This window comes from Numida meleagris, chromosome 3, assembly GCF_002078875.1.
Source record: "Numida meleagris isolate 19003 breed g44 Domestic line chromosome 3, NumMel1.0, whole genome shotgun sequence".
NCBI lineage: Eukaryota > Metazoa > Chordata > Aves > Galliformes > Numididae > Numida > Numida meleagris.
The window spans coordinates 75,976,718-75,989,168 of NC_034411.1; the positions used below are offsets into that span (position 1 = coordinate 75,976,718).

A 12,451-nucleotide genomic window follows, 5' to 3' on the forward strand; every position below is an offset into this window, starting at 1 on the left:
GCGAGTTTCTGTATTTCATTGTACACTCCGTTCTTCAGTGAAGTAATATTGTAACATTCTGTAAAGTAGCTTTATTCTGTGAAATAATTGAATAATACTTCTGTCTAGAGTAATCCTTTTTTGTCAGCGCAGCTGTTAGAAGTGATCCCATATCTAATCAACGCAGAATAGTGAATATCCAATTGTTAGCTTCCATTTGCTTTTGTCATTCCCTTGAGCTTTTAGCAGGTAGTAAGTCTTGCCCCAACAGGAGCAGTAGTGGAATTCTGGCTACTGGCTAACCATCTCAATAAAGAGATGAACATAAGCTGGACTTTCCAGAAGCCTGACACAGTGGTGGTCTTGGGGAAGTCTGAATCATGAACAATTCTGTCAGAAGGATTCTGTATGCATAAAGCATTGTAAATATTTTGATCACTTCTCTGATTTGTAGGGTTGCCTTTTGGGTCATCTCTGTAACATGATATTGTCACCATTATTAATTGAATGTAAAGTTTCCTTGGAAGTAAAAGGCCGTTTGCCTAAGACATGGAATTTTGAGCTTGAAATTAAAAGGAACTAGTACAAAAGGAACATGTGATTAAAAATTGGTTTCTTATATTAATTTTCATCATTCCTTGAACCTGTTTCTTAAACTGGAGTTCCAGGTTATTTAAAAATCACAGGGAAAGCATGCACGGAAACATTCACAGAAAACTCTCTAGGTAAAACACATCTATAAACGAATCTCTAGCAAGTTATATCTAATCATTGTTTGACACATGAAATTGTTGACTGCTGGCAGCCTATCTGCTAAGAGCTGATTGCTGTCAGGAGGTAAATTTCAAAAGTCATCAAAATATTCTTTGTACTGTAGCTTTGTGCAGTACAGCTTAGAACCAGCCAGAAGATGACTATTGAAAATGTCACCTGCTTCCCAAAAGCTAGGAAATGAAAATTAGGCTCACCTGTTTTATTTTCCTATCTAAATGAGGTTTCTGAATTGTCCATATATTGCATTTTAACAATTCTGATTATAGCATTTTTCAGTCAGTGCTGGAATGATTGTGTTTACTGACCTTTATCTTCTTTGGCAACTTTTCAGTGTAAATTCTTTAAGATAGTGAAAGTCTTATTGTCCAGCAGTAAACCATCAAATATATTGATGAGGAAAATAAAATACACAGGACTAGAATTTGCTTCATGGTAGATTTATAATTGCTTTTGGCATCAGTTCTTGGACGTTACTGCAGTATTTATTTTTTTCTTGTATCCTTGTCTTTGACACAAGGTTTGATTAACTAGTGAATTATGGGACGAAGAAGTTTTCTGGCTAGTTTTTTTTATTTTTTTCAGAAAGTGATGCTACATGCAGCAGTTAGACGTACACAGAGAGCAGCAGGGGTAGAGTAACCCAGCACTACAGAATAAGTCTGTTATTTTTCTTATTTTAATTATTTCAAACATTTATGATTTACCTACTCTCTGCGCATAATAGGTCAAGTTAGTAAGAAAATAAAGCAAGTAAGAGTAATATCCTGGGTCAAAAAAAAAAAATCTGTTTCAATGGAACCCTCCCCCCCCTTTTTTTTTGTCACTTAAAAATCCCCCCCTTCCATTAGACTGAATAAAATTCAGTGACTGCTTTACACACTGAGGCTGTGTGGCATTTTTTCTTCCTCTGGGGCTTCCTTTTTCTCTAGGAGTTTTGATGCTTTTCAGAAGCAATGAATATACCTTGAAACAGAGATGGTGGTGACTTGGCAGTCTGAGAGCAGGGCATCTGAAAGTGTGAGGCACGGAGATACCTCTTTGGTTTTTATGATGTATCTGAAACTTTTAAAAAGTGTTATCTGACGATAGCAGTAAGTCTGCAGTATGAGATAAAACTGTAAGGGCATTGTAATGTGCGTTTGAGGTTCTTGTGCAGCTCAGTGAACAAATTATAATCACCTTTAAAGTCATCTTGGAGATAAGACTGTCAGTATGGTTTTCAATGTAGTTGGGTTTTGGGGTTTGGTGGGGTGTGGTTTTTTTTTGAGGAGATGGAGTGTTTTCCTTTCTGCATTTTGGGTTTGAAATAACCATAGACTTTTGCATCTTATTTTTTTGTACAATATACTTAATGTTTTAAACAGTTTTTGTCCTGATTTAAAGTGACTGCTGTGTAGTGAAATATGTTAACAGTCCTACTGATTTAACAGAAAACTGCTAATGAGGCTTTAAATATGATCATTTTTTTCAGTAAGAAAGAAGTTTTTTTGTCATTGTGTATTGTTTGTATGCCCTGTGGTAACTGTAGGGAATTTGAGGTAGCACTACCAGCATTGGTGCAGAGTTGAAATGTTCAAGGGAAGCCTTAACAGATTCAAAATCTATTTCAAATCTGTACCTGTTCAAAGTAATAATATTTATAAAAATGTTCTCAAAATATTTAGACTAGTATTATTTAGACTAGTAATTATTTTTGCTCTTACTTATATCAAAAATACAGTTTTCATCTCATTAGTTCTGTGAACTTGGTGAGTTATCTGACTCCTCTCACACTCCCTTGGGATAATGATGCGAAGACGAGAACTTCGTACTCATCTCAGCTTTGCAAAAAGAATTTTTAATTATGTATGGTTAGAGTAGACTATTGTTTAGAATTGTTGCCCTATGCTGAAAAAGAACTACTTAAAAGTAGTATCGCTTTGCTGGAGACCTTTATACTATGTTTTTTCAGTCATCTCTGCAACTACAGCAATAAGTGTACTCATAGCTACGAATATCTCATTAGTGAAATAGAGTGAACAGGCTCACTTTGTTTTGTATCAGTGACAAATATCGTGATAGAGTTTACCAACTCTAAGTGCAGCACAGCAAGGGTCTGGAGAGAGCCAGGGAATCCTTCCTGGCTTCCAAGACTGCTCATATTTGGAATGACTCAGCAAATACATCAATCCATCTCCAGAGATGATGCCAATAAAATGAACGCTAAAGGACAGATATATAGGGACTACTCAGATCTTTTTCTTACCCTTAATTAGCCATTTTGCTCGTTCTTCTTCAAGTACAGTGGAATCCTTTCTTTGAGAAGGATGTAGTATAATCCTTTCTTGACTAGAGGTCTTTAAACGTTGGCACCCTTGAATGATCTCAGAAAAAGCATGTGTTTCTTCACTACCTCCAGCAGTTCACTGACAGAAGATGTAGCTCCTCAGATCATCCCTGAAACTTATTTTCACAGAAGAATGAATGCACGTAGCAGTCTATGGTCAGAGATAAGCTGGATCTGTAATTGCACCAGCATATTTGAGGCTGAAGAAGTGGAAAACCCCTACACTTTTCAGGATGTATTCTATAAGATTTGAGAAACAAACATAACCTCTTTTTAATAGTGTTTTCATCTCATACATCTGCTAGATAATCCCTTGAAGCTTTTCGCACAGTTTCAGCAGGGGCTTTGCTGTTCCTGAAGATTGTGTCAGGTGCTGTGCTTTGTTAGTGGTCTTGCAGTTTAACTGGAACTCTGAAATTTAACTTCTGAGCTAAGCAATACTTACGATTGTTCCCTTTGAGTGACAAGCCAGTATTCGTTTTAAAGGAAAAGAGGCTGTACTTCCTTCATATGCAGTATGTGTTTGCATTCTGTAGTCCTACCTTCAGTCTTGCAGAATCGCAGATTATGAGCATCTCAATGTGGGAAGAAGACTGGGAGAGAGACTTGCCTTATGCTTTGCACTGAAGAGAAGGAAGAAATATTTACACAGATTGACTAAGGTGTATGAGTGCCCGGAGTAATAGGTGTAAACAGTAGATTGTATCATCAGCAGTTTGTCTTGGATTTCTTTCAAACACAGCTGGATTTTGTTGAGGGTCAAGAAAAGAACCAAGTGTACCTCTGAATTACCTCAGCTGGAAGCATACATCACACCTTATTTTTGTTTTGAGAAACTTTTGAAATGTTCCCTGGACACAAGTTGAGTCACTCAAAAATAAATATTGTATATTTTCTTTTCAGGGCCTCAGTCCTTTCTGTGAACAGAGTTAATATGTTGTATTCCTAATTGAAAGCCACTGTTGACCATTTTTCTTCTTAACAGTATCATAAATAAATGGGTGTTTGTCTAGGTGGGTTGTAGGAAGGATACTGAAAAAGGCCAGGAGTGTCAGCACTGTATTTAAAAGTTTTATCTGCTTACTCTGCTATTAATTATACCTGTGTGGACTTTTGTCCTCATGGGTTTAGTTATTTTCAGTGAAAATGTGAAAGAAATTACTTGAAACAGCAGTGAATTTTCTTCTGTTATATAATTTCACAAATAATGACATAGTTCTTAAAGTTATGAAGTTCGATCTGGTATTAACCAGATTTAAGAGTAATGGCTCTTTTTTCCCAGCCTGAAAATCAGTTGACTGTGAATAGCGCTTTTAAAGTTGCAATTATAAAGTACTAGGATGAAATACTATGGCAGCATTTATCCTTTTGCCTTGCCCTTTGTACTTAGTACTAGATTCTGGAATTAAGGGCTAGATCTCTACAATGTTATCTCAAATGTTATTTTAAGAGGCTTTGATGGACTTTTCAGTTTTAGTGAGATTGAAGTTGGATAAGAGTAAGAAAAGAAAGGGAAAGTCACCTGGGGGTAGGCTATAGATTCTCCAAACCTCTCAAAGTGTTACCTTGCTGAACTTTGATATTTATGGAAGAAGTATTATAACTAAATTTGTCTGCTTTTATAAAGAAAGAATCATTAAACAGTTTATTCTTTTAGTGTTAGCTGGGAACAGACACAATCTATGGGTACTTTGGCCTTTTAATGTGCGACGTAACTTCCAGATTCTTTTAATAAGGTATTTATGAGCAGTTTTGCCTATTTAGTTTTTCCTGACACTTGCATCATTTGTCACTTCGGTTGCTGAGCTCGTTTTCTTGGTGTATATTAGTGTGTAAGGGAATTCAAGGAGAGAATATGATCTAATTCACCAGCTCTTCCTCCCATCATGTAAGGATGACAGCAGTTGGTGGAAGAAACTGAGTTTTAGATTTGCTTGATGTTAAAATATTGAAGATCAAGAAGATTAATGCTTTTTATGCTGTATATTCTTAGACTCTGAGCCTTAGCATTCTATCTGTACAAATATTTTAGGATTTTCAACGGAGAGGTTATCTTCATTTTGTTGAAGAGGAAATACAGTTACATAGGGAAGAAAGAATTAAACTCTTAGAAATGATGTGAATGTTTGGTTTCCACTGCCTAAGCCAATCTGCAATTCTTTTGCAAGGCTTTTCTGTGTGGGCAGGCACAGCCTGGATCATTACTGGAGCCTCATGTCTGGTGACTGTGCTTGCTGGTGTGGCTGGAAAAAAAGAAAGTTTCTTTTTCTGTGGTCCCATGGAGAATTGTGCTGATTGCTCTCAATGGAACAATAAGGCTAAAGGTTAAACAATGATACAGGTCAGATGAGCAACCTTTTTCAAATGCTAGCATGCTGTATATCAAGGACTTGTCAATTCTCAGACAATTATCTGATCTTAAAATGACAGCTGGTCCTAGAGGGATTAAAATGAAGGTGAGTAATCTCCATTGGAAGATTAAATGGTCTAGGATCTTTCTGAAAGTTTTCAGTCAAATCTGTGAACTGACAGATTGCTCACTTTGTATCCCTGTTTCTTCTCATTTTGTGCTGTTTTTTGTAGAGGGGGGTTTCATTTTTCTTTTTCTTCAACATTTGGATTTTTATTTATTTTTGTAAACTGATGTTGTTGTAGTTAGAAAACACAGACTGTTTAAAAATATTGTACAAATAAACATATAGCCACTGTTGAGGGTGGTATGCTTCCGAAATCCAAGAGGCTGTATAACCTTCTTCATAAAGAAGAAAATTGAATACATGACTTGCTGATGTTGGTGTGAAATATTTTACAGGCAAGAGAGACAGTGATATGCTAACATTTGCATGGTTAAAATTGATTGGATGCAGTCCAGAAAAGGGCAGAATATGTGGAGATAACAGCTCTGTGTTCGGACTGGAATAAGTTAACTCAAAACTGACTGTAGAAGACCACAGAACCCTGTCTATTGTCACCAAGTGGCCTGTGGGCAAAAACATGGCGACGGTCTGCAGTCATGGGGTAGAATCCAAAGGGACTCAGTGGGTAGGCTGTGGCTGAAGTATATATTGTATTTGTGTTGGAGATTTTGAATCCTGTATCTTGGTGGGGGCAGCATGTTTCCATCTGGAGGTGGGTTTTTTTTGTGCCAAAAAAACTTATTTCCTCTGATTTTGTTTTTATTTTCTGTGCCTTCAGGAGTAGCATGATCAGCTCACCTTTCAGTCCTGCATTTCCTCATCCAGAGCTAGCAGTCACTCATCGATGTCTGGCCTACACCATAGTCCTCTCTCCATATGTTTTGATCCAGCTTTGTGACCTGGTTATCATCCCACCTCCTTTTAATTATTTTTTAAGCCCTCTCACCTCTATTGCTTTGTTTATATTTGCTTTTATTACTTTACTCTGTAATTTCTTTCTCACTATGTCCTTTTACATCTCCTATAGTATTACCTTACTGCACTCATAGTTGTTTTTGTGTTGGTGGTTATTCTCACTAAAATCATCACAGTGCTATTCTTCCTGAAAATGCAAGTAATGATTGACCTGATGAACCTGGTACACAAGTAGTGAGTAAAAACTGGAAAGATGTTACCTCATACCTGGTTCATACCTGTATTAAGATTCAGAGCCTTCAGTTGGCAGCTGTTTCTGAATCCCAGCATATTTTTTGAAATGATCTGTCCTGTAAATTTTGAAGGTAAGGACAATGAACCAGGCAAAATGAAAGTTTAGTAAACTGTAAAATGAAATAAATGATTGAACAGTAACTCTTGAGCTTGAATGTAGATTGCTAGTACTTCAATTCAGTGTTTGAACTGAGATATTTCATGCAACCAGCTGTAGCACTGGGATGATGTGGATGCTCCTTGGTAAATGTCGTTTCTGGCTGTAGGAGCGGGAACAATTCAGGCCAGCATTGGTGGGATATCCAGCTGCCTCTGGGTTTTTCTCCACTCTTTGTGGTGCAGGGAAGCTGCTGTTTACTCTGTGTAGAATGCACAGGCCTACAGTTTAGGGCTTTGTCACCAGTGCATTAACTCTGCATATCTGGTTTAGACTACCTCTGGTAATATTGAGTGTAGACATGCTATTTACTGATCCTTAATTAGATGAAGGAAGTTGGTCAGGCAGACATTGTTTTGCATGATGAACTGTTTGTTTATAGAATCATAGGATAGAATCACAGAATCAAAGTTGGAAAAGACCTCTGAGATCATGTAGGCAACCGTCCACCTACCACCAGTACTGCCCACTAAACCATGTTTCTTAGTACCAGATCTACACATTTCATTTGGCACAGTGAGCAAATAACTAATTAGCCAGTGTTGTCTATCTGTGCTACTCTTTGTAGTTTTGGAGATCAGGTTCATATAGCAGCTTGTGGGTCGTATCTCCCCTTGGAAATCTGCTTCGTTCAGGCAAATCCCTTTGTGAAGGTTGAGGTGAGGGGAAAGGCTTCTCTTAGAGGTTTGTGTAACACCAGAAGCTTGGCTTCACTGATAGATGATTAGCTGTAATCTCTTTGCTCAAGGAATGCCACTATCCAGAGCCAGGCCTTCCAGGTTTACACCCAAAGATGTTCCATCATCCAAAAAAAATATTATTCATGTATGACTTTTAGCCTTCTTGCTCTGATGGAGTCATTTGAGGAGACCCATTCATGAACAAGAATCTGTGTTCATTTCCTGGAGTTAACAGGAGGATTAGGCTACTTGCTTTGCATTATTATTATTTGTGATGTTAAAGATTAAATATAATATTTCAGCACAGTATAATTTGGGTTGGAGAAAGGGGGAAATCAGTTTTTGCTTTTGATTTAAGAAATTACTCACTCATTGGTTAGATTATTCCAGGACATGACCTGGTGAAGTTAAAACAAACAGTCTTGCATATTTTCATGAAGGATTATTTTCATAAATAGTGGTCCATGCTAGTGGTACAAATTAAATTACTATAGAATAATTCAGATGTGGAATTAAATTCTGTCTTTTAAAGCTCTAGTGTGGGAAAGAAAATAAAACTTACAGAAAAGTAAACATATAAGGATGAAGCGTTATATATATATGCACAATGTAAGCTTAAATGTCAATAGTACATGCTCAGTTAAGTTTTTAACATTTTAACATCAACTTTAAAGATTTTAACATTTTTACAAATTATTTTTTTCTGTATTTTGGGCAATAGAAATAATATACCTTTCTAAGTAGAAAAAATACAGGCATTTAAAACTGTCTTCTATTTTCAGTTTAGTGTTTTTTTTCTGAAACAGAAAAAATGCAAATCTGTTGGGATCTAATTGCCAGTTGGTATCCCAGTATGGGCAATTGAATTGGTGTATTTGAAATCTACCGAATTAGAGGACTCAGCTGTGGTGACTAAGTGGGTCACTCTACACATTAATTGAAGGGCAACTGTTTAATATTGCCCGTTGTACCTCTTCACAGCCTGTCACTTTCCAAACTGCCTCCTGGCAATAGCACTCCACAGGGAAGCCATCAGCCTCCTTGTACTGGAAGGATTTTCAAGAGACGTGTGCTTAATTTGGTTAAAATGAATGAAAGCACAAAGAAATTTGTGAGGTGGGGGTGAAATTTAAAACAATTTATTATGATATATGATTGTAAGACATCCCTGCTAGCTCTTTCGTTTCTTGTGGTATGCCCAGGTTTTTTTGGGGAAAAAAAATCCTGCATGAAATGTATCATCATTTTTTATATTAAGAACTATTAAATTGTACCATGTTGCTCTTAAGGCCATAAATGGCAAATCTTAATTCAACTTTTTAGCAAACTAAGCCCTTAAGTGCGTTGCATAGCAGAAAAATCAGTTGCTTTTAAATATCCAAGATACAGTGGTAACATTGTTTTGTGTTGAAATCACTGTGTTGTGGCCTGGTGGAATACAGTATCCTGGTTTGAGTCAGCTGTTACGGTAGTAAATGGACACAGACTTTGTATTCTTGAGTATTCATTTTATAGCTAATTGAATTATTGTGTGTACATACTTGCATACTTGGCATTGTTCACAAGTCGTAGTGGAAATGCCTAATAAAACATGATCTTTCATTATCTGCTTTAATTAAAGCATGCCTATCTAAGTCCTTGACAACCGCAGACCGGATTATGATATAGCAGTTTATGCAGGGGCATAAGAAATAATAACAAATAAATGCTATCAGATTTATGATGTTTGAAGATCACTTAGAGAACTTCACCACATTTGTAAAGTCTTGTACTCAGCTCACTCTCTTTCTTTTGACATCAGAAGAACTTTTGATTGATGTTATATTTGATCAAAACCAGAGTACTGGGGAGCTTCCTAGCATTGATGGGTAGAATCTTGTTGCATTGAGGATACAGGACAACGCAGACTTTATAGTGTCTCTGCCATCCATCCAGTAATGTAAATAGATCATTTAAAAACAGGTCTAAGAATTTGCTAATGGCATCTTCTAGCTTCAGCGGGATTCCAGTTTCAGGCAGGTATACATATGATTCCTGGCACTGTTATCGCTGAGGGATGATGGTGAGAGGAGGGCAAAAGGATGCAGACAGTCCCAACCCCTAAAAGAAAAAACTGATGGTACATTGCAAGTCAGAATAGAGAACTGGAAAGAGCACAGTAAATTAAACAGTTACGCTCTGCAATACATTGCTCTGTTTCTTCATCAGGTAAAAGAAACATGAAAGATTATTGCTATTTAGCTGTAGTATTCCTTCTTAGCCTTGAGGAATCCATGTTTATCCCATTTTGAAGCTATCACAAAAGTCAATTAAACTTTCTTGTAGCAGCCTATTTCTCTTATTTGAAAGAAGCATTTGAAAATCTTAGGTAATTGATGTCAATTTCTCAATTGTGCTTCTAAGAAGGGATTGACAGCGAGAAATGCCTAATGCTTATTTTGAATTCAGTAATGCAGATGTGCTGTCAAATCAAGCATTAACACGCATAGTGCTCTTGTTATTCTTGGGTATTGTTTTGAATATATTAGGTGCATGACCTTTGGATTTGCTCATGCAGAAGCAGCAAACTGATGATAGCTCAGTGGAGCTCTTCTTGTGGTGTTCTCTCTACCTCTTTGTAAAATGTCCTTGTTCAAACAGTAGGGAACAAAGCTTACATCCACCATTAGTAGCATGCTTGCAGATGACAGTTAATAAATTGGTTGTAAAACCAAAACCAGATTAAAAAAAAGATAAAACCATCAAACTTGGTTCCCCTCCCCCACTGCAATTTGTTTTAGTGTTGTTCACTGCAGCATTTTTTCCCTTGCGGCTGGATAATGAACTCAACATAATGTGGTGGTTTCACCTTCTCACTACCAGAGGTTGCATCCCATCACAGACTGCAGTAACATTTGGCTAATTTTCTATCTGGAAATGGTTTTTCCTTACATCTTTTGGAGAGCTACTAGAGAAGATTAAGAAGCAGGTTTCTAATGATAGATATGATTTATCTTAAGTCCTCTGTGAAAGAAGCAGATAATGCTCCTTTGTGAAACTAGCAGCAGTTCTAATGGGGCCTGGGAAGGTACTGAGCATCTAGTGGAGGGGAGGAGAGGGAGGCAATACTTACTTTTACCCAGAGTTATCTCAATGAGGGACACAAAGCAAGCTGTAGACAGAGGGATCAGTGTCTGGCTTTCTTGCTTGTGGGTGCTGCCCTTTCACTGTCACATGAATATCAGCAGGAATGTTTGTTGCCTTCCCATTTGTGAATGAATGCGTAGGTTGCTGTAGAGACTTTCCTGCCAGAACTGCTCTTCTAAAAGACAGTGAAGAGTTATGTCACTAGTTAGAATACTAATACACAGGCACTGTTACTTTGGGTTGTTTTGAGTCATAAGCTATGAAATTACGTGTACAAATGATGAAGAAGCTGTATAGTAGCTATGCTTTTTTGAATTACAATGTTATTTGTTATCTGTGGCCTACTAGCACGAAATCTTCCGAGCACTTAGCTTATATGTGAAGACATCAAGGAATCTTTGGGATCCCTGCTCTAGCCAGAAAACAGTGCTAAAACTTTGACCTGAAGTACAGTCATGCTAGTGGCAGCCTGAATCCTCAGTCTTTTGAGCTTCATCTAGTTTGAGTACAAGAGAACCATCAGAGGAGAACATATTTATAATACATCTGAAAGGGCTGTTGTAGCTGTGAGGTAAATAAATGTTTGTCAATTCTTCTGCTGAAATTCTAACTAGGTTAGGGGAGAGCACACAGGTACAAGAGCAAACCCAGCTGGAATGAGATCACTCTCCTTCCTCTCTGTGCATGCACCTGCCTATTGCCTCTTCATGTTACTTCAGCCTTGCTGCTCCTGCTGTTAGTAGTGGAGAGCTTGTGAAGGTTTCATGGAGTGACCAGGTGAGATTTTATGATAACAAGTCAGCTCCTGTGATGCTGCAGGAGCTGTGAATGTGCTGTGCATAGGGGAAATGACTGCTGATAAAGCTCTCTACTCATAAAGTGCTGGGAAATCCAGAAAGTGAGCCTATTGCAGAAGATTTCTTCTTTCACTGTTATTGATAGTTGTAACACATAGGTCAGTACAGTCAGTACATATTTTCTTGTGGAACGTGAATTCCAGTTTCATTGTCTCCTAGCATTTTGTTGCTACATGAACCATTAGTTAGGGATATATGTACTTGGCTTACAATTTCATTGATGCACAGGTGGGATAGATGATCCTATAAATCTGATATCTCTTTATTAAGGAAAAGAGCGGGAGGAAATAATACTGTATATAGTTTTGTTTACTGTCTCCTTCCATGCTTGACTAAGTTTTTTGAGGTTGGTTTGAAGGAAGCCATCAAAGAGTCAATGTATGGCTAACCAGACCCAGTTTATCCAGTTGCATGCAACTTGTGTATTCCCGTAGCTCAGCTGGAACTGAGTAGGGTTGACTGCCTTATAGCAGATGGGGCATATGCAATCCTTTTAGTCATGTCTTCTCTATTTTTCTGTATGCTCGTATGCTGTACCCAGTGATTCCATTAGTTCCAGTGAAGTTAGCAGCTGATTACAACAAGTGGCATGAGGTAGATGCTCTATTCCCTTTCCCAGCCTTAAAGCAGCCTATATGAAAAGAAGTCAGAAGTAACTGAAGTAGAAAAATCTCCATATGGAAGTGCCTTGAGGTCTCCTTTCTTCAGCTTCCAGAGCAGCGCAGCTCTCACCCATCTTTGGCAGTTCACCAATTTGTGTTTTTCATTACGTCAGGCCATGGGCAGCTAATTATCTTACCTGTCTTATGACAACCTGTGCTATCCTGCTGCCTTTCTGAAGTGCTAGAAGTGGAGGGGTCAAAGGCTGGTCCTGATTGGATGGATGAGGTATACTACAGGCTGCCTGATCAAGAGGAGCCTGTTGA

The 12,451-nt window shown here is 37.7% G+C and overlaps 1 protein-coding gene across 1 annotated transcript in view; it reads left to right on the top strand.

Annotated features, from left to right (window-relative positions):
• Positions 1-12,451, top strand: part of RNGTT (RNA guanylyltransferase and 5'-phosphatase) — a 188,536-nt gene that overhangs the window by 74,220 nt on the left and 101,865 nt on the right. The window lies entirely within an intron of this gene.